The sequence below is a fragment of the Miniopterus schreibersii genome (genome assembly GCF_964146895.1).
Source record: "Miniopterus schreibersii genome assembly, chromosome: 1".
Lineage (NCBI taxonomy): Eukaryota > Metazoa > Chordata > Mammalia > Chiroptera > Miniopteridae > Miniopterus > Miniopterus schreibersii.
The window spans coordinates 64627369-64654519 of record NC_138101.1 but is presented as its reverse complement, the minus strand read 5'-3'; the positions used below and the strand labels follow the sequence as shown (position 1 = coordinate 64654519).

Here is a 27151-nt window from a genome sequence, read left to right as displayed (position 1 = left end):
ATTTATGAAAGGGTTCATAATCACTCAATTTTTTTTTTTATATAATGACTGGTAGTCATAAAAATAACCTGTCAATGTTTTTAATCTTTTATTCAACAAATATTGAACATATCCTATTGCTAGTTACTATTCTAGCCAACAGCATTATACCACTGAACAAAAGAGACAAACATCCCTGCCCTCTTGGACCTGATATTTTAGTGGGGAAGAGAAATGATAGACGTAATAAGGAATAAATTGTATGGTATAGTAAGAAGACATTGAGTGCTAAGGGAAAAATGAAGAAATAACAGGCAAGTAATGGGGGATCAAGAGTACCAGGGAGGGGTTGCTGGTTGCAGTATTAAATACTATAATCAGAGAAAGTCTCGTTGAGATAGAGCAATCTGAATGAAGTCTTGGAGCCAAATTATATAACAAACATCCATTTCACCAAGATGATCTTAATAAGTAACATATTAATTTTATATTATTGAATAAACTGTGCCATGTCTTCAGCCCTAAAAATCAAACCTGGAAGAAGAAACACAACTATCAAGATGCAGAAGACAACTATATTAGTGTCAACTAAATTTTTTTAAATTTTTAATTGAATGTATTGGGGTGACACTGATTAATAAAATTATATAGGTTTCAGGGGTAAAATTCTATAATACATCATCTTCATACTGTACTGTGTTTACTACCCCAAGTCAAGTCTCCTTCCATCACCATTTATCCCCCCTTTACCCTCTTCTACCTCCCCCAAGACCCACTTTCCCTCTGGCAATCACCATACTGTTGTCTAAGTCTATTGAGTTTTGTTCTGTTTGGTTTTTCTGCCTAAGTCCTTCACCTTTTCCACCCAGACCCCTTACCTCCTCCCCTCTGACAGCTGTCAGTCTGTTCTCCGTATCTGTGAGTCTGTTTCTATTCTGTTAGTTTGTTTTGTTCATTAGATTCCACATATAAGTGAAATCATATGGTACTTGTCTTTCTCCAACTGACTTATTTCACTTAGCATAATATTCTCCAGGTACATCTATGCCATCCAAAAGGTAAGATTTCCTTGTTGTTGTTTTTATAGCCAAGTAGTATTCCATTATGCAATTGTTTTATCTCCAAGGGCATCAAAGTATTAACATGAGACAAACGAAAAACATACACGTAACATTTTACTGGAAAACTCTATTCTAGGAATCCTTGCAACACAGGCATTTTAGCAATTATCCACTGTACTGTATTCGTGGAATCTTTCCCTTATCAAAAATGTTTTGTTCCCTACCATGGTCTCAAAAGGCATGTCATCTGTGCTTATGAAATGTTTTGTACAACCTTGAACAGCTCCATCTTCGTACTGATCTAGTCCTAACCTGCTACAGTTACCATGACAACCTAGTCATCTTCTTCCTATTTTGGAACAATTAGTGATTATTGTGTTTCAGTTATCTTTGTAGGGTGTTACAAAATTATTCTCAAGGGTAAAATAAGTATTCTACTTAATGATGGAGATGCTGTTAAACCCACTACCCATCAATGAGCTATCAATTTAAGATACTTCAGTATGCGCCAGGCCTGAAGAAAACTGCCAACATTATTTCATGATATAAATGAAATAATTTTAGCCCATCCAGAAGAAAAAAAATTAAAAGAATTTCTGTAGTGGGTAAAACATTAGGAAAATAAGAAACAGCTACATAGATGTTTTAAAGAGACTTCATATGACCACATATTCATCAGAAACACGTTCTCCCATATATTATGAAGATCACGCTCATTTTTATCTTCTGTGTTCTGTTAAAACACCTGATAAACACTTTAGATCACCCAAAATTATAGTGCACATTTAAAATGGTATCAAAAGAGAAACAGAAAAACTATACTTTTTTTTTTGCACAGAAAAGGTTCTTCTGGGAACACAAATTTTGGTTCCCAGAAGTAATATCAAATACGATCTCTATCTTCACAGATTTTAATTATTTAATTGGCAAGATATGTACATATGAGAACAGCTATTCGAACAAGAAAGCTGGTTTCTAGTTCTGGATATAAATTTCTGACCAAGTCACAACCTCCACAAATCACTATTTAAAAAAAAAGATCTCTAATGTCATAGAGGGAAATTAAGAATACAGCTCAGGTCCTTATGAGTTCTACAATGGTACAATTCTCTAACATTGGAAGTGATAAATATCTCCTGGGTATCACTGAAATGCCATCACAAAGACTACTTTTGATCTGGGAGGTATAATTTTCACCTCTTTTACATGTAAGTACACAGAAGCTAACTGGCATAGCTGATCCCAGGCAGAGGTAGATGTGACACGCAGGCCTGTCCAACTTCTGAGCCAGTGTGTGCACAGATGGGTGTTGGTCAGCTCAGGGCAGAGATGCAGATTTGACACTCCTTATCAATACTGTCTGGGGAAGGGATGCTCTGGATTGGCCGATATGAGTACAGTCATTAGGCAAGCAAATTCTTCTGTGTGAAATGGATGACTAAGAATCTTCCTTCATTGAGGTCCAGATAATAAAATATTATTTAAGACTCTCTGCTCCAAGAAGCATTGGGGCCCTAACTGATTTGTTCAATGATTAGAGCTTTGGACTGTGGACTGAAGGGTCCTGGGTTTGATTCCAGCCAAGGGCATGTACCTTGGTTGCAGGCTTGATCCCTGGCCCGGGTCAGGGCCAGTGTGGGAGGCAACCAATCAATGTGTCTCTCTCACATTGATGTCTCTCTCTCTTTCCCTTCTACTCTCTCTGAAAAGCATTGGAAAAAATATCCTTGTGATTTAAAAAAAAAAAAAAAAAAAAAAAAAAGCAGCATTGGGTACCCTTAATGCAAGTCCTTTGGACAATGGACATAAATCATATTTTGATCACTGAAAATGTGAGTTTCTGATTATGAATTGGTAAATGTATAAATATGTATAAACATCAACCTCTTATGAGTTTGATTAGAATAAATGACTTTCTGAGGGAAAGATAAAATTGGATTTCTGATTTTTCAAATTAAGGAGCAGATCCTGGGCAGTGGTGTCTGCCCCAAAGTGGTATCTTTTTGACATCTCTATTAAGTCTCTTCGTAAGTGCATTGCTAATAAACTAGAGATGAATGTGTACGCATAGGTGCATGAACACAAGTACACGCCCACACTATTGAAACACAGTCACATCATAAGTGATCTATTAAATACTCATTCTCTCAGATATTAATATGTATTTTTAAAAAGGGCAGACTGAGGGAGAGTCAATAAGAAAAACTGGGTTAAAAACAAATTTAGAACTTTCTTTTAATGAAAGGCCTCAAAGCATTTAATCTGATGAGACCTCTAAAAATTCACTGTGATACGTGGCATTTTGCACACACAGGTTGGGTACAGATGCAGTTTACAGAATGTCCTGCAAAACCAACATCCCATGGAATAGCACACACTAGAATACCTTCAGTCAGAGGTCTATGATAATTTTATGCAGTTTTAATATGCACACTGATCTTGAGGCATTAACGAGAACTTGCGGTCTCAGAGAATATAAATTCATTTCACCACTCATAACTTGGCTGTAAAGAGCTCTGTGCCCTTCTTCAAGAGCCAAGGACATGTATAGTGCTTTACCTTCAAGTTAAATTTGTAAACAGTGGACTGTTTCCTTTGTCTTATTTCTTATTACATAACTGTTCTAATTATTCAAACTCTTTCTTAGCTAAGGCTCTTGCCTTTAGCTCAAAATCTCTTTTGTTCTGGTGAAAATATTCAAAAACAGTTACAAAATTTCAAACAAATAAAAGTTCTGAAATGGTAACTCATAACTCTGCAATTAATAGTAACTTTTTTCTTGATAACTTTAAAAACAGTCATTTAATGCCCAAAGTGCTTTTCATCAGATATACATACAGCAAGGCCTCGAATAATGCGGTTTCGCTCAATGTCGTTTCATTATAACCTTGATGAGATGCTGTAGGAACTTAACTCTTGTTTACATCAATTAGCCTCTGGTTAAATTAGTTTCCTTATATGTCTTCTCATTTAAAGTTGCAAAACGTATCGACAACATTAAGTAAGGGCTTACTGTATTTTAAAAGTAACTATATTTATTTATTTATTTATTTATTTATTTATTTATTTATTTTTATTGAATTTATTGGGGTGACGGTTAACAAATTACATGTTTCAGGTGTATAATTCTGTAATATATCATCTGTATATTGTATTGTGTTCACCACCCAAAGTCAGGTCTCCTTCCATCACCTTTTATTCCCCCTTAAACCCTCTTCTACCTGCCCCACAGCGTCCCCCCATCCCCTTCCCTCTGAGTACTTAACTTTAAAATTAAGTCTTATAAACTAGCCTTTGTGATCTCTATCTACATTCCCACTGGCCACATCAAGAAATCGACTCCTAATTGTCCAATGTCAGATCACATAAAAATGTAATAGAAGCATGAGGTTTGGCATAAGGCAAGTTTCTATATACTAAATAATAGAAATAAAATCAGATTAGAGTTGAGAGACTATAGTAACATAAGATTTCAATTAAGGATACTATTAAGTAAAACAGGAGTAAAACACAGCTTTTTATAATTATTTTCTAAATCTCTGGAATGCTATTGTGCTCATACATCACAGATTTCATCAGTTTTAGAGTGAACAATTAGGCTTTGGATAACATGATCACAAAATCCCTGTTTTCTTCTAAATTCTTCCAAATATGCCATGTATTAGACAGAACAGTCTTTAGCACTAATGTAGAATGTAATATAAAACAACCCTGAAGCATAATTTTAAAAATAAGACAAATAGGAAAATTCAGATTCCCAGCAGAAATTTTATTTATATTAAACTATCCTGTGTAACTCTTTACTTTCCCAAAATATACAGAAAATCATTAATTTTTTAATAGACTATTTAAGTTATGTCTTGAAGTTAAGAGAAGTATGCTCTCGGTGCAATCTGGGGGACTGTTTCCTTAATGTAGCACTGCACTGACGTTATCTTCACAGGGCATGCCAGGAAAGACAAGAAGAGGGAAAGGATATATTTTTAAAAAGGATTGTAAATTCACTAAATCTACTGGGAAAAACTAAATATATATTTCCATATATGTCTGCATTAAAAAATACCATTTGAATTCAAAATAAAACCTAATTACCTGCAAAATAATTTCCACATAACCACTAAATTACTTAGATGTCTCAGATTTACACGTCACACCAAATGGTGCATTTAAAATTACTCTGGCCAGTGGTCTGCCCAACACACAGAGCTATACATCTGTTACCATGACTTGAACTATATCTGTTAAAAGATAAATTAGCTTTTTGTTTGAAATAGCTTCCAATTAATAGATTAGTGAATAATCCAAGTTTATAGCATTTTTTCATAGAACAATAATATAATTTTCTAGAAAAAAAAATCTAATAGAAAATGTCATAAATTTTCTGCTTAAATTTATCATATAAATTTTCTGTGTCAAATCATTACTTTCACGCTTCAATTGTATTTGAATATGGTATATACACTCAAAATGTCACCAACCTCCTAAAAAGTAGCTTTCCCTTGTTTCCTTCCCTTTTCCATGTGTCAGTGGGTATACAGTACTCTGATTTTAATTTCCATCTTATAAATATGGTACTGTAAGGTAAGTCCATCAGTTAAAACATGCACTGAATTAGGACAAAGGAAAAGAACCTCTCAGGTTAACTCTTAATTAAAGGTTACAGAACTCTAGTAACCAGAAATACCAACATTTCCTTGAAAGGGCTTTGTTAAAATTCAAAACAGTACTTCCTTTGAACTCTCCTCCCCCTCTCGTTTCAAAGAACTACAGTGAAATAAACACACTTGAACATTCATTTGTTTTAGTCTTTGGCTTTAAAAATATTAACGTTTACTCACCTGTCCTATCTCCCTCCGAGGCTCTAACCACATCCCCAGTCCACTAACTCACTCTAGTATTCAGTGTGGAAACGTTTTACACTATACCTTCTAAGCCCACGGTCAGCAGTAAAGATCATAAAATATTCTGAAGATAAATTAATTCTGTGTGAGAAGAAAACAGAGGGTAGAAGAAAACGGTGGCTAGTGTCCCAATGGGAAAATTGCTTTAATCACATCTGAAGAAAACAGAGCTCTGAATTGTCAGCCTTTTCTACTCAAAGGTATTGACTTATAGTTAAAATATTACTCAGGCCACCCATTTATAAATTCATAAAAATTCAACACTGCTGCTGGAAGAAGGTTTATGGGTTAGAATCTCAGAACTGAGTTGGCATTCTGACTCCCTTTCAGTTGCCTACAATTCAAGACAAACTCTTTCCCATGTTTAAATGTTCTCTTTGTGGCAACATGCAGCCTAAAGAAATGGTGAAATCACTGGATCCCCCCCCCCCCCACCTGGCTGATCTCATCTTAACTGCAGCTAATGCTTTGAGATGATGTTTAAAATTGCATTACTGAAGCAATGCTGGGAAAATGTATGTCGTTCTGCTTCTCTATTTGAAATACTTCAAAAACTCTAAATCTTTCCCCAGGACCCACTCCGGCATTTCCAACTTTGGAAGACTGCCACAAAGCTACCAATCTTCTAAAGATTTAAAGTACCCCCCCACCCGCAGCTAATTTAACTTTTAAATAATTAAAATGATAATGTGCTGGATAAGAAATCAGGCTTTTTGGTAATAAATATAAGTCAAATGTCACAAAGTTTTAAAAGCCCTTTCATTAATTTTCTTCAACATATATATTATGCTCTGGCAGTTGATCATAAGATCTCACTATAGATAAACATGGAAATATCCCATTCTTTTCTGTTTTAATGCTATTTAGTTGAAGACAATTAGATTTTATAAAAAGGTCTCATGGCATTTTTTGTAAGATAAGCATTATATCTTTACTACTAATACATGGTGAACATTTATGGTACACTTTTTGGCACATATTTTCAAATCTGTAGTTCAGCCCATTGTTTATTGAGCCTGTGAGTTGAGTACTGTGCTAGGTGTACTGAACAGATACATACGTAAAATAAAATGTCCATAGAGTCTTTTGGTTGGGAGGGGAGGAAGGGGTAGAGAATAAATACATTTTCTTTGTTTAATAATAGAAAATTAAGATTAACAACATTAATTCATTTTTAATGTACTTAAGCTGGAAATAATAGCACTAGGAAATACAGCCTTCACAATTTCAGTTTCTAAAATTTTGGGAATCCTTTGATCTAGTGTGCACAAATGAGCACTTTTACTCTAGTTTAAAATACAGATGTGCAAACTAAACTCAAAGCAGAAGGAAGGAAATAATAAAGATCAGAGCAGAAATAAACAAAACTGAGAACTGGAAAACAATAGAAAAGATAAACAGAACTAAGAGTTGGTTTTTTGAAAAGATAAACAAAATTAACAAACTTTTAGCTAGACTGACAAAGAAAAGAAGGGAAAGGACTCAAATAAAATTACAAATGAAAGAAGAGACAATAGAAATATAATAGGATATTATAGATACAACAGAAATATTGCATTATAGATACAACAGAAATATAAAGGATCATAAGAGACTACTATGAACAACTCTACATGAACAAACTGAACACCACAGAAGAAACTTCCAGAAAATTGAAGAGGGAACATTCCCAAACTCATTTTATGAAGCCAGTATTACCCTGATATCAAAGCCAGATAAGGGGATACTACAAGAAAATAAAACTATAGGTCAATATCACTAATGAATATAGATGCCAACACTCTCAACAAAATACTAGCAAACTGAATTCAGCAGCACATTAAAAGGATCATAGAGCATAATCAAGTGGGATTCATCCCTGTGATGCAAGAATGGTTCAACATACCCAAATCAATAAATGAAATAGACAAAATAATAGAATGAAAGATAAAAATCACGTGATCATCTCAATAGATGCAGAAAAAGCATTTGACAAAATTCAACATCCATTCATGATAAAAAACCAACAACTCTCAAGTAGGAGGGAATGTACATAATATAGACCACAAATGGCAAGTTCATAGCTAGTGTATCAGTGGTGAAAGGTTGACGCTTTTCCTCTAAGATGAGGAAAAGAAGGGTTCATACTCTCACTACTCCTACTCAACACAGTACTGGAAGTCCTATCCAGAGAAATCAGTCAAGAAAAAGAAAAGGCACCAGAATCAAAAAGGAAGAAGTAAAATTGTCCTTATTTGCAGATGACATAATTTGAAAATCCTAAAGACTCCATAAAAAAAGTGTTAGATCTAATCAACAACAACAAAAAAGTTTCAGGATGCAAAATTAACATACAAAAATCAGTAGTTTAATAAATTAGCTGAAAAAGAATTAAAATTATTCCATTTACCATAGCATCAAGAACAATAAAATACTTAGGGATAAATTTAACAAAGAAGGTGAATCGATCTCTACACTGAACACTGCAAAACACTGATGAAAGAAATCAAAGAAGAAATGAATAGATGGAAAGGTATCCCATGTTCATGGGTTGGAAGAATTAATGTTAAAATACCCACACTACCCAAAGCTATCAGTAGATTCAATGTAATTTCTATCAACATTCCAATGGTATTTTTTACAGAAGAAAAAAAAAATCCTAAAATTTATATGGAAACACAAAAGACTCTGAATAGCAAAAGAAATCCTGAGGAAAAAAACAAAGTGGGAGGTATCACACTTCCTGATTACGAGCAATATTATAAAACTATAGTAATCAAAATGGTATAGTACTGGCAGAAAAGCAGACACATAGACCAATGAAACAGAACCAAGAGCCCAGAAATAAAGTGATGGATATACGGTCGACTAATATTTGACAAGGGAGCCAAGAATACTCAATGGAAAAAAGACATTTTCCTCAATAAACAGTACTGGGAAAATTGGCTATTCACATGCAAAACAATCAAAGTAGACACCTACCTTATACCATTCAAAAAAATTAACTCAGAACAGATTTCTATTTCCAGTCCTCAGCTGAGTTCCCAATTTGAATTTGTAATTGTCTCCCAGTCATCTGTATATCTAAAACTGAATTCATTATCTTTCATTCCAAACTTGTCCTCTCATTTATTCCCGATCACAGTGAGTGGCAATATCATCTACCCAGCCACTTAATAAGAAACCTTGGACGTTTAACTCTTTCTTCTCTTATAAACATCCCATCAAATACCATTCATTAATGGTTTTCCCTTCTCACGGTCTCTGGAATCTATAAATTATCTACACGCTTGCTCTTGGTGCCATAGCTCTTGCGTGGCCATCGTGTTCCTGGATTACTACAACAGTCCGTTAAATGGACTTGCCCCAGCCTTGGTCACCTTCTAAATCTTCTCTATACTAAAGGCCAGCATTGAACACCATTACTTCTCTACTTGCTTCCTGCCCTTCAATAGATCCCCTTAGCCTTCCACATCCCATAATATGACCCTAAAGCCTTCTCTCTCACCTTTTATCTCATGCCCATTTGCTCCAGTCTCTTACTGATATATTTATAATTCATAGTTCCTTTAACACACCACATTCTCTCTTGCCCCTGTGCCTTTGCAAATCTTACCCATTTCTCTCCTCTTTACCCTTCCCACTCTGAACCAATTAACTCTTACTCAGTATTGTGTATACTAAGACCTCAATAGACTTCCTCTGGAAAATCTTCAAGGAAGTCCTTCAAGAGGGTGTCAGATGCTCTCCTGGATGTCCCAAGGATACCTTCTATTTTTCCTCACCATAGCACTTGCATTGTGCTGTATCTGCTTATTTCCTAATCCGAATCCTCCACCAGGCTTAAACTTCTTGCAAAGTAAGAGCTGTGTCTATTGGTTTCACAGTCACAACCATAATATCTAACTCAGTACGTGGGAGGAAGTATTTGCTGAATGAATGAGTGACTTTGTATACATATTCTCTCCACGACTGGTTTACAGGAATCTTAAGATCCACATTTAACAAGGATGCCTTTTAACACAGACATTTCTTTTAGTGATTAAGTGAACTAGAAACTGAAACACACAAAAATTTTATAAAGAACAAAAGTACGTACTATCAGGTATTGGTAATATGTAGAAAAAATAACCACAAAAAAAAAAAAATGGCATTTTTGGTCATTGAATTAGCAATTGAGGAAAACCAATTTTAAAGTCTCTTCCCATACATGTTTATTTTCAACCCAGGTCCCAATACACAAAAATAAATCCGCAAAAAACTACTTTACCTATAATATAAATGACTCCGTTTCTTTTTAAAGCACACTGAATAAAAGTACCAAAACCTTACATAGGAATTTGGAGCCCTAAATTCCCTCAGGGATTTCCCTTGTTATCACTCACAAGGTTTGCCCTCTGACTCAGTTATTTCTGAACTACCTACAGGCAAATTCTATGTTTTATCTACCTTTCCTCTCCAAATTAATGCCTAGCACAGATATGCAGCAAGTACTCAAAAATTTGTTGTTGATTGAAAATAGAATAGGTATATTATTATTGATAGGCTCCACTGTAAACAAACCAACCAGCCTGAAATGTCAGTAAACTACCTGTAACTAAGTATTTTATGCCAACCACGGGGAAATTTTTAGCATTGGTGTTCCCCGATGATCAGAAATAAACTCTGAGTTTTCTGTTTTTGTATAAAATTATTTTAATGCTGCCTACACGTTTAAGATTTCTGAAATTCTTAAAGGCATCTACTATAAACTACCTTCACTCTGGAAGAATAAAATCACATACTGAATTGCATTAAAAAACACAAGAAAATATGAAAGAAACCTGTTAGATTTCTGTTGTTCCCACTGTGACAAACAAACCCGACATATGTTAAAAGAAAGTTGTTGGAAGTGCATCATGTCAGCCACGGACCTCAATCAATGGGTACAGGGTACTGAGACCTCCAACCCTGGAAGTCAATTCAGTTGACTATTTAATATAAAGATCCAAAGTCAGTGGGTTCTGTGTCCACAATCATTCAGTTGAAGACTCATTTTGATCCAGAAATCTGTTATTAGACTTATCCTAGAACAAATTCAAACTTCAAATATTGTCAATCAGATGCAAACCTGGAATTACATTGTTATAAACTTAATCACCCTGGTGGAATAACTCATGACTGGAATATGAACACCAGAGGAGAATGTGTAAGACATTTATGTAGACATTCATTCCAGTGGATTCCGTTTTGCTACCTGCCACCCCCAATCAAACATTTATACCATGCACGAGGCATCTACTTGTATTTCTGCTGTGCTAGTGGTATTTATTAAATTCCAAACTTAATTAAACTGGCACTCATTTTAATCATTTTCCAGCAGATGTTGAAATTTAATAGCTCTGTCTCTTTATTCCTGTTTATTTCTAAAACACTTATCACTACTTGAATTTGAGATTACATTTGCTGACAGTATAATTCTTTGGAGGAAGGAGACTGGTTTTAATTGGTACCAAGTTTCCTGCTGTTTCCTCTTTGTGATGGCAGGTCACCGTGTCAAAAAAACAGGAAGACATCAAAGAAAAGAATTAATACTAAATTAATCCCAAACTTTGAGATTAATTGGAAACACTATCTTCTCTCACCGCCGTGTCTTTATGCACTCCTATTTCGCTCTTCTTTATCCTACGGGCTAGTAAACAAAGTCAGGCACACTCAGCAACTTCTCTATGATTGGAAAAGGTTTAGGAAATGTGAAAGGACTAAGTGGTACAATAAATATGCCCTGGTTAGGTTTTTAAACTTGTTGCACATAAAAATAAATTGTCTCTCTGTGTCCCTTATAACTTCAGTTAATGGCAAGAAAAATAATTAGATGATAAAAATAAATGAGAAAACCAGGGTTGACTAATTTGGAAAACTGATTCCACAGAGAAGTCAAAATGTAATTAGGAAAAACATTTTGGGGAGTCCTGCTCAGCGCTGGGCTGTTGGACTGTTCACAAATTGAACAGTCGATTTCTTCAATTTTTGTAGAAAACTGTCCTACCCATTTCCAACAAAATAAAAGAACGTATGAAAAACATTCTGATACCTCTGAAAAGTGAGTTTCCTTTATTCTGCTTGTGCCTAACTGTATGACAAAGGTGTTTAAAAGTGATTTCCACAGCTGGAAAGTTGGTGTTAGGAAGGAAACAGCTGGGCTCTCCCCCTCTGAAAACAAGGAACCACAGAGTTGTGATCAGGACCAGTCATTTAAGTTCTTTCTCCTGCTCCCTTAAGACAGATGCTAAAACTGAAGCCATGGTCAAGGCCAACCGAACGTGCTCACCACTTGTCTTTTAAAACTCGCTCCTGCTCCTCCTGCAGCATACCAGAGGAACTATGCAATGCAAGATCTTGTTAAAATCTGTTGGTGATTCTGGATACACTTCAAATCATCTTAAATCCAGTTTTCTGCACTCCAGCTTCAGGCTTTGCTCGCCTTTTAAGGAGAATTTCCAAGCTTAACGTTTTCTTGTTTGTGTTAAAGCAAACTCCTGTGGAATTAAGTTTACTACCCTAACTAGAAACTCATAAGATGGCGGACTTTTGCTTTAATTTTCTTATATATTTATAGCATTAGTTCCTTAGCTTTGAGATCCTGTTGAGAATCTTATGAAATCATTCAGTCCCCTCTTCCTACCAAAATTTACGTAAAATTTCCAGTGGGCTTAGAGAGTTGCATAAATTAATGCTTAGAATCCTCATCAGCTAAAGACTTTAGCTCTTCAATTTCATTTGAAGAGTTAACTTGAATTGGAAATGTAAAAAAAAGTTTACTCCAAAACATGTTTTATAAGATTTGGCTTTTGTTTTTGCAAGACTGGCTGACAATTTATTCTCTCTTCTTGAAAGCTAACTTTCTATTTTGAATTTCCTTGAAAATGGCATCCTACATTAAATCCATTTAAGGAGCAAATTTTCACTATGTTCATGAACAAAAGTAGACTGGAGGACTTGTAGAGAAGTGGTAACATAAGAGCAGTAAATGATTGAAATAATGAACAAAAAACAAAAATTGGAAAATATCCTGCATCAGCACCAAAATGCCAGGGAATAGTGCCAGCAAGAGTCAGAAAGTCTGAGGAATTTCTGGATATAACATGTAGATGATCCATATTGAGGGACATCACTGAAAGTCTAATCCCAGCTCCTATTCCTAAGTCAGCTGGGGAATGCTGCATAGAATAAGGAACCCCAATGTGACTCCCCAATATCCCTTATTTTCGGCATGGTTTGGGGTAGACAGTGCAAGCAGGAGAGAGTGGGGCTCTATAATTGAAGCCCTCCACCCCTGGCCCATAGCTGAGAGGAAGCTAGAAACCCAACAGAAACGCCACAGTGCTGTGGTACCTCTCTGAGCTACATGCTCTTTTGGCCGGCTTGCCCCGACAAAGGAAAACTGTCCTCCCAACCAAAGGTGCCCTCCTAATGCAGAACAGCAAAAGCTAAAGGTGAGGGAGCCTTTGGAGAAACAGGTATTATTTAACCATAAGCAGCCAAAGGAAGGACTGTTGAGGAAATAAAACATGCATGAAGTCTCCAAACAGAACACCTGGGGGGGCGGGGAGGGACTCTTCTCTAACCTGGCTGCTCTTTCAGAATGGGCTCCATTTCCTCAACTGGTAGGGCTCCCTGCAGGAGGGGGCCAAGGAGGTGGGCCGAAGCACAAAAAGAGAGAGGGAAGTGGGAGGGGTGGAAAGATGATGCTGGGATCTGATGTCTTAAGCAATATTTTCAACAAACAGAAAAAGTTTACACTGATAATGTTCCAAATGTACCAGTAAAAGAATGTTTTGAACAATCTAAGAAGATTTTATTACAGTTTATGGTACCAGGTACGTCAGGCTCCCTTCAAGGACGTATAAATAAAGAGGGGGACACATACAGAACGGGACCGATGGCGGGGGAGGGGGAAATTCAACTAAAAGAGGGAAATAAACATATTACCCAACAGGAGGAGAGAAGCATGCTTCCAGAAACGATTTGCTTACTGTTCGAGAAATTAATCTTGGGCCTTGTGTGCTTTATCCTGGCAAAGAAAGTTTTCATAGGTGTTCTTTGAAACAACAGGTGATTGATTAGATTAGAAAACAGGCTGCAATTAAGGAGGAAATTCAGGCCCTGGCGGGGTAGCTGAGCTGCTTGGAGGAGTGTCATCCCGTACACTAAACGGTTGCGGGTTCGGGCCCCAGTCAGGGTGCATGTGGGAGGCAATCGATCGATGTTTCGCGCTCTCTCTCTGTTCCTTTCTCTCTAAAAATCAATAAAAAACATATCCTTGGGTGAGGATTTTAAAAAGAAGAATTAAAAAGTAAAGGAAAATAAAGCCACGTAACGTAAGTTCACAGTGAAATATAAAACAGAATTAAAAGAAGCAACTGGACCCTCCCCCCCACAGAAGTAACACTGCAAATAATGAAATTACAGGTAAAGAATTAGTTGAGGAGAGGTTTGCTTCTTTCTTTTTCTAAATAACTTTTTGCACAAAGAAGAAATTAAAACTTAAAAAAAAAGAATTTCTGACAAATGGTAATGAATACAGCACATCTCGAATGCATGGGCTGTAGTGAAATTTATACTGAGAGGCTTAAAATCCTTTCATTGACAACACAAAATAGCATAAAAATAAATGACAGAAGCACTCTAGCCGAATAATTTAGGAAAAAGAAACAAAACAAGTTTAAGCAAAGAAGGGAAATGTAATGAATAATAACATAATTAATTAATAAAAATATATGCAGTAGGCTAGTAAATCCAGGAATAGATTATTTGAAAAGGAACAGATGGACCAAAAAATCACTAGAGCAATAAAAACACACACACATAAATTACTGTAGACAGAGGTGCTATATCTACAGATATAGAGAATATTAAAAATAATGAAATGTTATATACTTTGAACCAATAAATTAGAAAACTGAGATAAACTGAATGGGGTTACAGATATATATACTGCTAAAATCAACTCAAAAAAAGTATAAAGCATAAGTAAATTTATACTTTCGGAATACAATCTTTAAACTTTTCAAATTATCCTGCAATCAGACCTAGAGTTCAGATGTTCCCACAGATATATTCTTACATTTTTCCAATAAACGGGTAACTCTTATGTTATTTAAATTTTACAAAGTATAGAAAAAGGAATAACTAAAGATCCCCCCATTAGTAAATTATTCTGAATAACTGAGAGCACTTTTTTCCTATCGACTGCATATGCCTGATATATGACGTCTGCATTTTTAGGCAATAGTAGCCCATTATTCATTTGAATACCTATTAAACGCTTCGTACGCACTAAGGTTTCGACATTTTTGCCCCTAAGGAAGAGAGATACTTAAAACATCATAAGGAAACAATGGGATTAGCTTTCTAATAATTATTATAACATGCTTTGGAAATACAGAGAAGGAGCTAAATTTTCAAGGAGTTGGGGACGCCTTCAGAGGTTGTATGTTACTTATTAAAATTAAAACTTACTCAAATCTTGCCATTATAGTAATTTCAATTGCTAAAATTTCTAAGAATTGACTCACTTTGAGAATGTAGAACTTAAAAAAAAGGAACAACGAGAACAAAATTATTCAAAGGAAACTATGATTTCTTACCTTTAAAAAAGTATGAAACAATAAAGGGAAAAATCTTTTTGAGACTATCCAGTTATGTACTTTTAATAAATATATAACAAATTGTCCTAATTGCAATACATTAAAAATGCCCAAGTAGTCAATTCTGTATTTTCTATGGAAAGTTTATTTACCTCCTCTATAAAAGTTATGGGTTTTAATACTCACTTTACGTTTTCCCAAAAGGTTCTCTAGAGATCCAGCATATTGATTAACCTCTGCAAGCTTGCATACATTTTCAGCTATGTCCTCATAATACTGCAAAGCTCCTGGACAGCAAAGCCAAGCGTACTGCCTACCACAAGACCTACATTCGAAAGTGAACTGACCACTTTCCTCCTTTTACTTGAGAGTGAAAAGAAAACAGAAAAATTCTGCAAGTTGCAGTTTTGTTATGCAAAAGGTTGATTAATGAAAATTTTTTTAAAAGGTTTTTTTTTTTTTTCAATAAATGGTTTATTTTTTAAAATCTATCATCAATTAAAACTTTCTGGAAATTTCAAAGTATTTCCTGCATTCACAACTCAAATAAACAAGGTCTTGAGTGTGTTTTTCATCAAAACTGTCACCCAATAGACATCAAATATCCACAACAGATTTCAAATTTCTCTTCCTGTATTGAAACATTTATGTACATCAATACTACTGGAATTAGAACACTGAATGCATCCCTAATAGCCAACAAAAGCATAAATCTCATCTGTAAAAAATTTAATTTGGGTAGGATACTTTAGGAAAAAAAACTTAGTATCAAATGTTAAGTATACAAGTGTTTGTTACAACTGAGCATCTCTGAGGTTCAAGCTCTGAAATAATGTAACTTGTATAGGAGATTACCATGCCTAGACACTTGAAGTTCCAAGTGTCCCCCGCAATGGGCAGGTGCTGTATGAATTTTAAGAAGGAGCCAGAGGTGACAAAGAAAAATAAAAGATATCAAAAAGATCACAATGTGAATTCATTCTTTTGAAGAGTATGATTAAGTGCATACTATGTATCCATACACTGTGCACAGTGTCAGGTATAAGAAGGTATGGCACAGCCTTGTCCTACGGGCTTCAGAGCTTGTAGAGAAGATGGGCACAGATGACAGCAATAAGTGTGATGCTGAGGAACAAATATGAGGCTTTGCTGATAAGAAACCCAAGCTGAGTCTTTAAGGAAAAATGGCAGCTAACCAGGAGAGGAATAGCAAATACAGAGGCTTAGATGAGTGAAATAAGTTTTGCTCAAGACCTCTGGTTGGGAATAATTACGTCCAGAACCTGAGGTACAATGTGATGACAAGGAGGTTGAAGAGTACTTAGGAGGCAGAGAGCAATATCAAGCACAGAGTTTGGTCTACTTCCTGTGGGCCAGTGGTTTTTCACGTGAGTTCTTTAGATAGCAAAGGTTCACAGAGCTATTCAGGGCCACACTGGCTGAAGAGGGTTAGGTAGGTGGCTTTAAGCACCCCCAAATTGCATCCACCGCCTCTGCATTGACCAGATAAACTCCATTTTAATTGTAAAAGCTTTGTGGGGTGGGGAGAAGCCGCCTCTACTGCTTTAACAAAGTGTGACAATGGGTATCCATCAAAGGGTATTTCAGGAGGCATGTGCGTGGTTATATCTGCATTAAGAATGAGCACACTGGGGCACATTAAACTGACCATCACGGGGGAAAAAGGAAGAACAGAAGTAGAACAATAAGAACATGATTAATTCATGGAAAAAGGAAATTCCAAAAAGAGGTATAAAGGGGCACGGTGTGGATAAACAGGATCTGGCGAGGGTATGGGTGGGAAAGAAAGGTAGGTGTTCTTGCCCAACAATCGCAACATTCTCAACAAAGTAGGAAACAAGCTGGCTGGGAGGACTTAAGGAAGGATGGTGTGTGTGTGTGTGTGTGTGTGTGTGTGTGTGTGTGTGTGTGTGTGTGTGTGTACACATGTGTGAGTGTGGAGGGAGATTCAAGATCTTGAGAAGATGGCCATGGTTTTTGTGTTGTTTTGTTTTGTGTTTTTTTAAATCTCTCCAAGACCCCAACCAAGATTCAAGGACTGTACCTGTGAGAATTACAAAAATGTCACACACATACACAACATTAACTATATGATCACACATTCTCCCAGAAACCCACTACTTGTTCTCCTAGTCTTCTCAATATAAAAAAAGCCAAGATAACACACTAATTTTACACTTTTAGGAAAAGGTTAGGTAAGAGTAACATCTGTAAAGATGGGTAAACATTTCTACTTCCTTTGTTTCCACTGAAACTTGGAGAACACTATGCTAAGTGAAATAAGCCAGTCAGATACCATATGATTTCACTCATATGTGGAATCTAATGAACTAACAAGCAAAACAGAGACAGACTGAGAGAGAGCAGGCTGACAGCTGTTGGGGGAGGTTAGGTGTGTGTGTGTGTGTGTGTGAAGGGATTGAGCAAAAAAAGAGCTCATGGACATGAACAACAGTGATGATTGTTGGGGGGAGGTGGGAAGTGGGGAGGCAGAGGAGGGTATAGGAGGGATAAATGGTGATGGATGGAGACTTGACTTGGGGTGGTGAACGCACAATACAGTGTACAGATGATGTGTTGTAGAATTCTGTACCTGAAACCTGTATAATTTTGTTAACCAGTGTCACCCCAGTAAATTCAATAAAAAATAAAATAAAATGACAAAGATACTATAGTACACTAAAAATAAACTTACACAATTATAATTAAAAAAAAGAAACTTCCTTTCAGAATACAAAGTGTATTCACCAAGACTCTCATTTCTGTTTTAAATATCCTATGAGATCAGTGGAGGCAACTGATACTTCACCTTTTGATGGGGAAACTGAAACACAAGAATGGTGAAAATAACTTTCAAAGGGTACATTCTATTTTAGCCTCACTTACTTGTTCTAACCTCAAAGTACATGTCATATGTAGATAGGCATTAATACCCAAAATGCTACAGTGCTATTTATATAATGAATTTAGGAATTGCCAAAGTTCTCAGGAGAACCCCATGACAATGTCAAGAGTCTTCCATAATTCAGTCTCTGAGGACAAAGAGACTATGAGACCTGTCTGAGACTTAAAATATACACAAGACAGCACCACATATAACAAAGGTTATGTTTTTACACAGTCGAGTCATGGCTTGTATTTGTATCATAATGTGGCATATGTAATGGAGAGAGTACAGAAATGTATAAAGAATTGTTAATAGAAAAATAAATGTCTCTCTCTTTTAAATAAATTTCTCCTCACTTGCTAGATATTTTATTAAAAACAGGAAGACATTTATTAACAAACAGATGGGTAACAGAATAGTTTGAAGAGTGCAGATTTAAGAGCACTGTATATTAGATGACTTTTGTTTAAAGTCCTATGACTCAAAAGATAAATTGATAAGGCTTGTTAGAACCTGACCATTGATTTTAGTTCATAAGATTGATCTTTAAGAAAGCAACATTTGCCCTAGCCAGTCTGGCTCAGTGGTTAGAGCGTCAGCCCTCAGACTGAAGGGTCCCGGGTTCGATTCAGGTCAAGGGCACGTACCTTGATTGTGGGCTCCATGCCCAGGTTGGGGCACACAAAGGAAGCAACCAATCGATGTCTCTCTCACATCAGTGTTTCTCTCTCTCTCTCCCTCTTCCACTCTCTCTGACAAAGCAATGGAAAAAATATCCTCAGGTGAGGATTAAAAAAAATAAATAAAATTTAAAAAATAAATACAAAGGAAGCAAACTTTGTCCACTCACCTACTGATGGACATTTGGGCTGCTTCCAGATCTTAGCTATTTAAAATAATGCTGCTATAAACATAGGGGTGCATATATTCTTTCGAATTAGTGTTTCAGGTTTCTTCAGATAAATTCCCAGAAGTGGAATCACTGGGTCATGAGGCAGTTCCATTTTTAATTTTTTGAGGAAACTCCATATTGTTTCCCACAGTGGCCACACCAACTGCATTCCCACCGACAATGCACGAGGGTTCCCTTTTCTCCAGATCCTTGAGAACACATGTTGTTTGTTGATTTACTGATGATCGCCATTCTGACAGGTGTGAGGTGATATCTCACTGTAGTTTTAACTTGCCTTTCTCTGATAATTAGTGACGTTGAGCTGTGGTACATTTACATAATGAAATAGTACTCAGCTATAAAAAAGGACATCTTGCCCTCTGTGACAGCATGGAGGGACCTGGAGAGCATTATGCTAAATGAAATTAGCCAGTCAGAGAAGGACAAGTACCCTATGATTTCACTCGTATGTGGAATCTAATGAACAAAATAAACTAATAATCAAAATAGAAACAGACTCATAAAGACCAGACTGGCAGCTGTCGGAGGGAGCGGGGTTGTGGGGCTGGGTGAAAAGATGAAGAGATTAAGCAAAAAAAAATACCCAAAAAACACCACACAAAAACCCCTCGTGGACACAGACAACAGTCTGGTGATTACCAGAGGGGAAGGGGGTGGGGGGAGGAGGTGCAGGAGGGCACAAGGGGGACAGATGGTGATGGCAGGTGACTTGACTTGGGGTGGGGAACGCACAATACAATATACAGATTATTTTATTAACCAATGTCACCTCATTAAAAAAATACAATTAAAAAAATACAATTAAAAAAAGAAAGCAACATTTGATGTCTTAATTTTAAGGACTAGGTCGTGATTTAAATTTGCGATAACAGAAACCATTTTTCTTCTGAAAGATAAACAGAAAAAAAAGTACAGTGATAGAAATGCTATTCCGTCTCAAACTACTGAAGAGATAGAAAGATGACTTATTTTAAATCGGGAAACATCAACAATGACTAGGTTCGAGAATCTAAGCATATACAGGCAATGACCTTCTTCTAGTCCTACTATGTTTCTTCGACCCTTTCTAAACAAGTTAGATATGTTTCATGAAAGAAGGTAAAAATGTCCACATTAATTAGGAGAACAGCTAAACACAGTCTTAATGGGCACAACCAAGCCTTCTAACTCTAGTTTCCATAAGCAAGCGGGAAAAACACAAATTGCTAACACTTTTTACAGCCAGCAAGGAGAGTGGTGGGAGGGGAGCTCTCAATACCGAGGCCTGAGCCAAGTCCACGTTTTGCCAATAGCTGATGGCATGACCTTAGGAAAGCCATGTTCCATCTCTGGGTACCCAACTTCCCTATTTCTTTTAGCTCCAACAACTTAATTGGTCATTTTAAAACTTGAAGAGAAACTTTTTGACTCATCTCCTGTATCCGCTACGTGGAAGCGGCAATGAAATCCTCATGATTTTTTTCCTTCAATGATATCAAATCTATCTTCCTTTTTCAGTCTTACTTCTATTATCATAATCCACGTTCTCAACCTCACTCCTAAATCACGCTTCCCACTTCCTCCACCTCCCTACTCTTCTAAACTTGTCAAAGTAACAATATTGTTAAAGATCTGAATCATTTTGTTACTTAGTGCTCCAACTGTTGCTCGGTATTTGTAGGATAGCATTTAATCATCAGTAAGCCTGGGCTTAAGGGTTTTACAAAATTTGGCCTCACCTGCTCTTCCATCTTCTCTCTCACTCCTCGCCAACTCGACCCAACACTGCCTGCCTCTGCCCCTCCCCCTTGCCCTATGCCTGGCAGACCCCCGACCTCAAAGCCAACATCCTTATTTCACTTCGCCCCGTGCAGTTTCCCCTCCACCAGCCTCTTCTGGCCTATCATTCGAGAGTGTGTGTATGTATGTGTGTGTGTGTGTGTGTGTGTTGTTTGTTTTACGGTAGAGAGTGTGACGCTATGTATAAAAATAACTTTAATTAGGACTTTTTCCTTGGAGGTTCTTTTTCAGCATCACTAAGGTATAAATGACAAAACTGTAAGATGAATACACATAATGTACAATATGATAATTTGATATACATGGACGCTGTGAAAGAATTCCCCTATGAAGTTAATAAACACATTCATCACCTCACATATTTAAACTTTTTTGTGTGTGAGAACATTTAAGTTCTACTCGCTTAGCAAAGTTTAATTATATGACACAGTGTTATTACTGTCACCATGTTATACAGTAGATCCTCAGACTGTAGTCATCTTGTAACTAAAAGTTTCTACCTTTTTACCAATTATCCGCGTTCTTTGTATCCTGTAAGATCTAGGCCACGACCTGCCACTGTTTTGGCAAAGTGTCCACTGTTTTCGTCTAGACAAACGGTGCCATTCCTTAAACTCCCGAAGTTCTTCTCTGAATCGCGGGGGTGCGCGGGGGAACGTTTACTGGTGGAACATGATTAAGCTGCATAAGATGCCCTGATTCCCTGACTCACTGGAAACCCTCCCACTGTCTTAGGGCTTTGCGGCTTTTCTTCCTCCTCTACCTGGAACGCTCTTTCCCCGCGTAACTTGACGGTTATGTTTGTATTCCTTTTTCACTTTTACTCAAAAAATCATCTTCTTGTGAGGTGTTTTTGACTACTCCATCTTCAATTACTTCCTCAACATGCCCCCAACTTCCTTGCTCTACTTTAAATTTTTATGCTTAGAATTTCTTGATGTTTAACATACTATACATTTTATTTATTTATTTACCTTGTTTATGTCTGTCTCCCACTCTAGATTCTAAGCAAAACAAGGAGAAAAACTTTTATCTGTTTTGCTCATTAATGCATTCTAGTTCCTAAAGAGTGCCTGGTATTTGATAGACATTCAAGAAGTGTCTTTAACTAAATTCACTATTAAAAAACTGAAAGCAGCATTAATAATAGTAATTAATAACATAAAATATAAAATTGAGAATGTACTATCTGCCAGGCTCTGCACGTATTATCTGTATATGATCTCATTAGTATTAACTAGGACATATTTGCTAAGTAAAACAAGGTTTAAAGGGGTTAAATAATTTTCTAAAGAACATACAGCTAATAAATGTTACTAAAATATAAATCCTAGGCTTATTTGTTACTGAAAATAAGTCCTAGACTGAGCTTATCCAACTATAAGAAAATAAATGCAGAATAAGATATTTTTTGGACATAGGGAACAATTCCTCTGGTAGTTCACTTGTAAAATCTTTTATTTTTATTTTTTTACCTATATCTAATACTTTCATTTCCTGACCTCATTTCTTGTTAGTAATTTATCTTACACTTTTCCTAAACTTCTGCACTTTCTTACTTACCCACCCTTCACCTCCAACAAAGAGAAAAATCTTATGTCTTCACTAAAGATAAAAATCCCAGTTTAAAAATTTCTTTCGGTCGTCATGTTAAGGTCAAGTACAGAGTGAGCAGTCACAGTCCTCACAGTGAGAGCGGCAAAGCATCCACTGAGGAGGCGAAAGCAAAGAATGCTTTATTCATAATTACCTAAGATTTTCCAGCCAGAGAGGGGAAAGAGGAAGTCTATTTTCAGTGACAATGATTACTCTAAAAATATTAACATGCAAGGGGAAAATTTTCATTCTGAGAGTTACTACAGTGCTGAGCTCTCTTTCCCTTACAGGGTGACTTCAAGTTCCCAGGCAGAGAGGTAATCTAGGCAGAGGCACTGGCCCCGTGTCTCGAAAATGGCAACATCCAGGAATCATGGGAGTTTAACTGAGGACACGCTGGAAAGGGTTTCCCAGCACCAGGTCAGCCTCTAAGAAGTATCGAGTGGCAGAGTGCATACTTCGCGTCTGCAGTGAGGGCAGAGAGTACAGCCACACAGGCTTTTTAGAAGATCTGTTATGCTGAATGCATAAACAAAATTCAGGGAAGCCAAAGCTGAGTTACCTGCTAAAGGAGTTACAGAAGGAAAGTAAAAGCCACGTTCTTCCTTTTCTCTACCTAACCTCTATGTTCTTTCTTATGAGGCCCCCATAGTTTATAGTAAAGACAAAGCTACATATGGTGGAATTCATTCCAGTCTTCACCTTAAATATTTTGGAAGAATAATACACCAGTTCCCAACTTCTATTCATCCACGTAAGTGATAATCAGATAAATAACCTTTAGGCTGGGACACTCATTAGCAGCAGAGTGGCATTCAGGATAAATAGATCTTTATTAAGATGAGCTTTAAGAACATGATGTAAAACGTATTTGGTGTCTCCCTCTCTGTCAGTACCTCTACTTGTGTTTTTAGAAAAATCATGTGGGGGGAAAAAACATGTGAAATATCACACAGGTTTTCCTGAGCTCTGTCATTCTATACTTTAGCTCTCCACTAGTTCTGTGGAGCCAAGCTGTCACGAAACCCAGCCGCCTCAGCTCAGTAGGTGCTCACTTTTCAGCCCAGCAAATCACCACCAATATCACTCTTTTGGTTCTCAGCAAGAATGAGACAAAGTGGCCATGGGGAGGTAAAAATGGACAGGAGAAATACTGAAACAAGTGGTTATGGGTATCACATTTCCCTATGCTTCTTATAGTGATATTTGAATGGCACGCGTCTCTTTTTTTTAAATTCACAGATATTAAGAATCTAATGAAAACCCTTTCTCTAGAAACAAACAAAAATGTACATACACAAAAGTCAGCACATGACTTTAGGGAATTCATAGATCTTAAAGCTAAGTCATGTGTCCAAAGCAAGATAATAAAGTTAGTTGAGAGAGTACAACGTAACTTAGAGTTGAAGTTGGAAGAGACATTGACCATTAAGGTGGGAATAAACTTCTTACAAACCAAGCACCAACTGTCCCCACTATCTTACCAGCAGCTCTATCCCTCACTGCTCCTCCTGGATCATGGCCTGTTGGCTGCTGCTGAGCCCATCTCCTGCTTCCAAGTGTGGTAGCTCAACAGGAACAAGGGCAAGTAAACAATCTTGAGAGGGTCTGCTGCTGAATGTTGGCCAGCCTGGGAAAGACACAGAATGAATATTTTTAAGTTAGCAAAAAGGAACAAGGCATGCACATCTGGTATGAAAGCTATTACATAGAGTTTAAAAGGTTTAAGATGCCCATAATTGGATATTTCCACTACACCGATGGCTGTTAAAAAAAAAAAAAATTAGGGTTGGAGGATCTTTCTCAAAGCAATGAAACTCCCAAATGCACCATAATAACACTGTCTCATATTTGTAGAGCACTTGTCCTGCCCAAAGCATCTCTACCTACATCGGTGCTCCTCACATCTTGACAGTGATAATCAAGTAGGATTGGGACCCACTGGCTTCTCTGGTCCTTTATCTGTTTAATCCAGGAGCTCTCAGCCTCGGTCACAATGGTATCATCTGCATGTGAAGCTGAGGCCTCTGCTCAGAGATTCTCATTTGTTGGGCTAAAATAAAGCCTTACTCCCCAGGGGATTCTAAGGTACGGCCAGGATTGAGAATCATTAGTTTAAGCCCTTGTACTTGTTGAGATGTAACACTAAACCCATAAATAGCAAATGTTTTTTCAGACTACTATATCCAGGCACTGTGCTAAGTGCTAGGAGAAGGTAAAGCATAATAACATGTGGCTCCTGATTTCAGGGGCTTTAATTTAGTTGGAGAGACTGGACACATTCTTTAAAAATATAACCTAAGTGCCTTGGTCAAAGATGTAGTGAGAATCTAGGGTGCTACAAAAAGTAGAGATTTCCATTCATGAAGTTAAGGAGAAAGTTTAAAGCACGGTTTCAGAAAGTCTTCTTTTGAGTTCTAAGAGCAGGGTGAAATTCAGAGACAGGCAGGGAGGGACAGGAAAAGAACACTGCTTTCAGAATATGCACAGCAGAGCGAGGGAGATAAAAGCCCATGCTGACTAAAGGATTTCTATAAAGGGACCTGATGAGAATTCGGAGAGGCAGGTTTGAGCCGGAACATAAAGAGTAATGGTAAAATCGCTAAAGGAGTTGGGCCATTTCCCCCAATATCTGAAAACAGTATCTGGAATAGTATTGGACACTGTTGAAGGCTGGTGTCCCAAGGAGTCTTAGTAAATTTACTGGGTTCTCAGTACATGCCAGACACAGTGCTGGATGTATTACATACGTTACCGCATTTAACACAAACAGCTGGTGAGGTGGTTTGCATCCCTACTGTACAAAGAGAGCTCACTTAATTTTCTCAGTGAGCTGAGACTGGGGCCTGCTGTTTCTTCAGAAACATGGCGTCATGTAGGTTTTTAAAAACAGAGACATAATTCACATACCATAAACTCCATCCCTTTAAAATATACAACTCAATATTTTTACTACATTCAAAAATTGTGCCATTACTGCCACTAATTCCAGAACAACTTCATCACTCCCCAGGTAAATCCAGTGTCCATTAGGAGTCAGTTCCCGTTCACCCCTCCTCTAGCTAATGGAATTTCTGTCTCTACGGATTTGTCTATTTTGGATACTTCAAATAAATACAATCATGTAAACTTTGGCTCTTTGTTCCTGGTTTCTTTTACTTAGCATAATGTTTTCAAGGTTAATCTACATTTTGGCGTGTATTACCATTATCATTTCTTTTTATGGGTAACATTCCACTGTAGAGACATATTACACTTTATTCATGATGGATACTTGAGTTATATATACTTTTTGGCTGTTATAAATAATGCTGCTATGAACATTTATTTACAAGTATTTTTATTGTGGTAAAATGTGTGTAATATAAAATTTACCATCTTAACCATATTTTAAGTGTACAGTTATATGGCATTAAGTATATTTACCATCCATCTCTAGAACTTTTTCATCTTCTCAAACTGAAACTCCATGGCCATTAAACACTGACTTTCCATTTTTCCCTCCCCCAAGCCCCTGGCAAAGATGATTGTACTTTTTGCCTCTATGAATTTGACTATTTTATGTACCTCATATAAGCAGAATCATACAATCATTTGTCCTTCTGTGACTGGTTATTTTATTTAGCATAATGTCTTCAAATTCATGTGGTAGCAGGTGTCATAATTTTCTTCCTTTTTTTCCTTTTATTAGCATTTATTTCATGCTGAATTTCCTTACGGGCCACACGTTTTTGTTTCTTGTTTCTTCTGGGGTGTCTTTTTCTTCTGTGCAACCTCCTCTTCTGGTTTAGGAACCATCTGCTCTTTTTCAGTAAGGATCCTCTCAGTGTGGCAGGGAGAGCTCGTGTGTGGGGTAATCCGCCCACAAGCTCTGTAAGTTCTACACTGCATCTCTGGAACTCTGTTCACCTGGATGCGCTCAATGACCAGAGAGTCTACATCTAAACCCTTAAGTTCAGCATGACTCTGCATTTTTAAGCATGAGCAGCAAAAATTCAGTACTCTTTTTGGGCCACCGACCATGTGTCCAGCCCCACTGTTTCACCTGGGCACACCTACCGGCTCCACCACTGTACTGAGGTAAAGGCACACATTGCTTCTGTAAAGGAACATCCTTCAGATACTTGGTGGCTTTTCAGATATGCATACCCATGATGGCCAGGGCAGTTTCAGAGTGTTCTTAAAGTGAACACAAAGATTTGAACCTCTTGATTTGTATGACTCTGTGGGACTTCCTGGGTCAAGTGAACACCAAATCATTTTCAGAGGTCACCTCTGGCTGCTTATGCGGAGAGCTTCTTCCTTTTAAAGGCTGAATAGTATTCCATTATATGTATATATTACATTTTGTTTATCCATTCATTTGTCAATGGACACTTGGGTTACTTCCACATTTAGGTTATTGT

The 27151-nt window shown here is 36.9% G+C and overlaps 1 protein-coding gene and 1 pseudogene across 3 annotated transcripts in view; both read right to left on the bottom strand.

Annotated features, from left to right (window-relative positions):
* The window catches only part of TET2 (tet methylcytosine dioxygenase 2), a 106334-nt gene that overhangs the window by 48308 nt on the left and 30875 nt on the right, over nucleotides 1-27151 (bottom strand). For both annotated transcript variants that reach the window (XM_081149014.1, XM_081149015.1), the window contains exon 2: nucleotides 24230-24375. The gene's annotated coding sequence lies outside the window, so the exon portion shown is untranslated. The remainder of the gene's footprint in view (nucleotides 1-24229; nucleotides 24376-27151) is intronic.
* On the bottom strand, nucleotides 21661-27005 carry LOC308565732 (large ribosomal subunit protein uL22 pseudogene; annotated as a pseudogene). Its single transcript has 3 exons — nucleotides 26464-27005; nucleotides 24249-24375; nucleotides 21661-21811 (listed from the first exon to the last, which is right to left on the bottom strand). The product of its transcript is annotated as a large ribosomal subunit protein uL22 pseudogene (transcript).